At 40.4% G+C, this 5,817-nt stretch overlaps 1 pseudogene; it reads left to right on the top strand.

The window, feature by feature from the left end:
• Positions 1 to 1,807: 1,807 nt before the first annotated feature.
• Positions 1,808 to 2,641, top strand: LOC114091469 (high mobility group protein B2 pseudogene; annotated as a pseudogene).
• Positions 2,642 to 5,817: the final 3,176 nt, after the last annotated feature.

Below are 5,817 nucleotides of genomic sequence, written 5' to 3'. Positions count from 1 at the left end.
TACAGGGATGGTGCCAGGAGTGTGGGTACCATCAGGTTATGGGCAAATTTTTTAGATATTGGCAAAGCTTTCTCCCAGGCATCCTTCACCAGGGCTTCTTCATGCCTATTATTCTTCCTGATGCAATAAGAACAAGAATTAGGTTCCTGACCCTGAGCTCCAAAGTTGACTCATAACATTCATAACAGAAATAATCATATTAAAAGCAAAAAAAATGTTTTTATTTGTGAATAAAGCTTTTGAGAGAAAAAAAATGATTGCTTTGACTCCAAAGGTCAGCTTAAATATCAAGATCCAAAGATCTGAACAAAAATTTATACTATAGCCAAAGCACGGAAGATTTCAGGTGACACATGAGCCATTTCCCCCCTCCAACCTAACCATTGCCACCTCCTTGAGACCAGAGGAATCTCAGAGATTGGAGGAAAGAAGATATGTCGTAAAAGACAGCAAGAAAATAAGTAATTATACATGAATCAAAACATCACATTGCACCTCATAAATAGATATAAATAGTATTGCTGTCAACAAATTTTAAAAAATGGGGTGACTAAAATTAATTCTTGACAAAGGGGCCTCCATAACAGCGTCCAAATCTGTGTGTTGGAGTGAACCTCTAAGAGAGATCACAGATGGATTTTAGGGAAAGCTGAGAGCATAGGAAAGTTCTGCCTTCTTCCAAGGTGTAGCACGGAGACATGGAAAGTCTTAAAGAAGCCCATGTCCAACATTCAGCTAGTATTGGAAAGTGACATGGCCTAAGAGGTGCCCAGGTGGATGAACCAGTGTACAGCTTCTCAGAGACCCAGAGCTCTCAGGCCAGTGCAGGGAAAGGAGCCAGTGTCTCCCAAGCCTTCCTCTGCTGAGGGTTTAGATGAGCTAAGAGAGGTCCTGGAAACCCAGGCATAAGTACTCAGAACTAGAAAATTAAGGCCCATGGCAGGATATCTACACAAGCCACTGCACAATGATAGGGACCAAACAGATTGAATTACACCTTGTAGGTACCAGCAGAAGACAAAGGTTGGCTATCAACCAGTTCGTTCCCTTCACCAAATTTTGGGTGAGAGAAGCTACTTGTTCTAGTCCCCAGAGCTTAGATCAAGTAGATTCCTTGAATTGACTGAGTTGACTACTCTGTCTCAGAATAGATACAGGTGCTCAAAAGGTCAACTAGATCAGATTGTTCAGTTGCAAGGAAATAAAGTTACATCTTTGCTCACTTGAATTTTCATACTGAAATTCATATCTGTTAACAGGTCTTGGTCCAAGCTAGGATTAACTGCATCCCTCAGACTAGGGATTGGGATACCATAAATTTTCTCTAGCTGAATTAATCAGAATTTAGAAAAATTCCTGTCACTACACCATAATTTAGTACAAAAGTTATATGTTTCTGTCAACGAGGAAAAGAGTATTCAATAAGTGAAACTAGCATAACTAGTAACCATTTGGGGAAAAAATTAAGATAATTTCCTTCACCCTACTACCTATATTGAAGTAAATTTTATACAAATAAAAAAATTAAACTCTAAAAAATAAATTATGATGATGCTTGAAGAAAACTGAGTGTATTTACTTATCTCTTAGAAAATATTTTTGAAGAATGACACAAAACTTAGGAGCATATAAAGTTGACAAATTTAACTAAAAAAGTAGAATTTCTCAATCCCCAGCACTGCAAAAAAAAAAAAAAAGTAAAATTTCTGTACAATAAAAAAAATCACAATAATGATGAACAACAAACCAGTTCACGCCAGAGCCCAGGGGAGGAAGCTTCTCTGTCTGATCCAACCGCACCGCGAGACTCTGAGGAAAAGCTCCCATCAGGTAGACGGCGGCTGCCACCATGGGTAAAGGAGACCCCAACAAGCCGAGGGGCAAAATGTCCTCGTACGCCTTCTTCGTGCAGACCTGCCGCAAAGAGCACAAGAAGAAACACCCGGACTCTTCCGTCAACTTCGCCGAATTCTCCAAGAAGTGCTCAGAGAGATGGAAGACCATGTCTGCAAAGGAGAAGTCGAAGTTTGAAGATATGGCAAAAAGTGACAAAGTTCGCTATGATAGGGAGATAAAAAATTACGTTCCTCCCAAAGGTGATAAGAAAGGAAAGAAAAAAGATCCCAACGCTCCTAAGAGACTACCATCTGCCTTCTTCCTGTTTTGCTCTGAACATCGCCCAAAGATCAAAAGTGAACACCCAGGCCTGTCCATTGGGGATACTGCAAAAAAATTGGGTGAAATGTGGTCTGATCAGTCAACCAAAGATAAACAGCCATATGAACAGAAAGCAGCTAAGCTAAAGGAGAAATATGAGAAGGATATTGCTGCATACCATGCTAAGGGAAAAAGTGAAGCAGGAAAGAAGGCCCTGGTAGGCCAACAGGCTCAAAGAAGAAGAGTGAACCAGAAGATAAAGAGGAAGAGGAAGAAGAGGAAGAGGAAGAATAGGAAGAAGATGAAGATGATGAGGAAGAGGAGGAGGATGAAGAAGAAGTGGCTGTCCTGTAATGATGAGTGTAGAATGTGTGTGTGTGCTCAGGCAACTGTTTTGCTAAGAATGTGAATTCAAGTGCAGCTCAACATTAGCTTCAGTATAAAAACTGTACAGATTTTTGTATAGTTGCTAAGATTCTTTGTAGAGGAAAATACTTTTTTAAAAATGCAGATTGTAGCTTTTTGAAGGGCTACTACATACAGTTAGATTTTAAAGCTTCTGATATTGAATGTTCCTAAATATTTATGGTTTCTTTAATTTCTTGTGTATGGTAGCACAGCAAACTGGTAGGAATTAGTAAATTTTGGGTTTTTTAGGATGTTGCATTTTGGTGTTTTTTTTTTAATTTGTAATAAAATTATGTATATTTTTTTTTAAAAAATGATGAACAAAATCAAAAGATAATTGGTGCTGGGTGTGATGGCGCACACCTGTAATCCCAGCAGCTTGGGAGGCTGATATAGGAAGATTGTGAGTTCAAAGCCAGGCTCAGCAATAGCAAGGCACTAAGCAACTCAGTGAGACCTGTCTCTAAATAAAATGCAAGATAGGGCTGGAGGGGTAGCTTAGTGGTAAAGTGCCCCTGGATTCAATTCCCAGTACCAAAAAAAAAAAAAATTGCTTTAGAAAAACAACTGTGTCAGCCATGTGCAGGATGAAAGGAAGAGAAGGAGGCAAAGGGGCCAGTTGTCAGCTGGTTGTGGCAACAGGTGATGAAGTCAGAACAAGAGCAGAAGACAGGATGGAGAAGAGAGTGAGGATCCAGGAATGTGGTAAAAAGAGCATGAATGGAATGCAGCCACCTATGGGGGGGTGAGGGGCATGAAGGAGGTGGAGTTTATTTAGGTAGCATTCACTAGACACAGACAGTGATCAGATGTAGGAAGTAAAGGAAATGAAAAGGTTTCTAGGTTCATCAACTATGGGACGATGATGTTGACAACCTAAATAACAATCATAGAGAGTCTCCGGAGAATAATGATATTTACTTGGAATGAGCAGAATACTTACTGCAATGGAAAAACTCAAGCCAGAGGAAACCATAAGCACATTGAAGGGGGTAGAAGTAAGGGGAAGCTTTTAAAGATGAGATGGAGGTTTACTCATCGAAACAATTATCCTCGGCTTCCAGGATCAACAAGGATGGCCTCATTCCAAGGCTGGATAGTCAGTTGCTGGGCAGATATCCTTGCAGAAGTATTGTTTGTGTAATTTGTGGTGACTTTTGTGCAAGGTTGTGGCTTGGCAGAGTCTTTTGAAATAGTTACCAGGCAATCATGTATGAACTTCATAAACTCCTGGCTTTATTTATTTACTGTGTTCTTAGGGTTGACACAAGCAAGTCCATTTTGATTCCGATAACTTTTACAATATTGTTAACCAACATAAGGAATAATCTGGAAACGGAGGTATTTTGGTGACTAGAAGACAATCTAAATTCTGGAGGTAATGGGGTGGGATACACGGGCCCATCTGGGTACAGATTTCCAGCTATATCCGGAAATACAGTTGGAACCTTCAGAGTGAAGCGACAACTCAAGCACATGGGTAATCCAAGGAAAAAGGGAGGAGAAAAGTGCAGCTTTGGATCCCTGCATTCAAGGCTGGGTGGAGAAAGCCGAGCCAACTGAGAGACTAGAGGAGGAACAGAGAGTGCAGAGGAAGGGCAGAGTCTCAAAGCCACAAGTAGGGGAGCTGGCAGAGCTGGCCTGAGTGGCAGAAGCTCCCCAGGAGCCTAGCAGAGCCTCATGGAAGCTACAGGGCACCCCATCCCCTTAGTCCAACTCATCTTCTCCAGCTGCTCTCTGTAGTTGGGAAGATTATTATTTTTCATATAAAAACTCACACTTTCTTTTTTAAAAATATTTCTAGTTGTAGATGGACATAATACCTTTATTTATTTTTATGCAGTGCTAAGGATCAAACCTAGTGCCTCATACATGTTAGGCAAGCATTCCACCACTGACCTACTGAAGTGGCACCCCCTTTCTCCACAGAAAAGCCCTCTTCACCATGGCTGATTTTAGGACTGTTGGCAAAAGAGTCTCTGCAAAAGAGTCCATTGTAGATAAACTTCCTATTTTCATGTCGCCCTATTTACTTGGCAACTGGTCGAGCAGATACCAGCACTCCAGGTGCTGGACACCCCCTTACTAGTTTTTTGCAAACGTATCCAGTATAGTACTTTGAAGAAATGTGCAAACAAGACCTCTGGCCTTGAGCTGGGCTTCACAGAGATGTCTACATTTTTAAGATAAGTTACAAATGGGCTCCATGGTAACATCTGGCAGGGGGAGGAAAAAAAGGGGAGAAGAAGCTCTCCCCTTCTCAGGTGTTGTCCTTGAAGAGTTAACTTGACCAGAACAGTGAAAGAAAAGCTGCTTTTATGTGAATTTCTGCAGACTGTGAACTTCTGAGCCCCTCCCCTTACATGCTGGGTATAAAACTCTGAAACTCCCTGAACTCAGGGTTCAGGAGATTAATTGTTTTCAGCAAAAGCTGTGCCCTCTGAACCTGGCTGCAGCCAAATAAAACTGTTTCCTGCTATCTTCGGTGCCTTGCCTCGTTTGTCCCTACAACACTACCATCTCAGCCCTAAAACCTCATACTTTCTTTTTTTTTTTTTTTTTAAGTTGTAAACTCTGTTTATTTATATCTTGTTAATGATTAATACCTTTGTAGTTTTAAAAAGAGTAAGTGGAATAATCCTCTTCATCCCAGGGACACAGAAATATAAAAAGTTCAAGCAGTTTTCCCTCTCCGCTTGGCAAATCCAGGCCAATGAAGCTCAGTGCTCTCAGGCCTTACGCCAAAGGCCCAACAGTCAAAACTTAGCAAGGAAATAAGTAAACAAAAGGAGCAAAATTAACCAGAGTTGCCAAAGTCTCTGAAATATGCTTTTTATTTTCCAGTTTCAAGAGAAAACTTGCTTCTGACAAAAGTACTGAGCTCCTTTCTTCTGTGTATAAGTAAGTGTTCTTGTTCCTTTTTAAAATCCCATAAGAATTTCCCAATAACCTTCATGTTCCTTCAATCCTGACAAAGCCAAGGACATTCCTGAAGGCTGGGTTTATTTAGGACACTAAGGGGACAATTTCTACAAATACCATTTCATTAACTTTGCGGGAATTTCTAAATATTTAAGCGCATAGTTAGTCCTAAAGACCTTCTGATATTTATTTGCTCAGGAAGAAAAAAAAAAAAACCGACTCAGACTGCAATGACAAACTATTAGACTTGTCTTGGAATTTACACAAGAAACCACTGAGTTATTACAAAAATTATTCAAACATGTATGTTAGGATTAAAGGCTGCCAAAG

This window comes from Marmota flaviventris, chromosome 8 (genome assembly GCF_047511675.1).
Source record: "Marmota flaviventris isolate mMarFla1 chromosome 8, mMarFla1.hap1, whole genome shotgun sequence".
NCBI classification, from domain to species: Eukaryota; Metazoa; Chordata; class Mammalia; order Rodentia; family Sciuridae; genus Marmota; species Marmota flaviventris.
The sequence above is the reverse complement of the archived record's forward strand: the minus strand, read 5'-3'. Positions and strand labels throughout refer to the sequence as shown.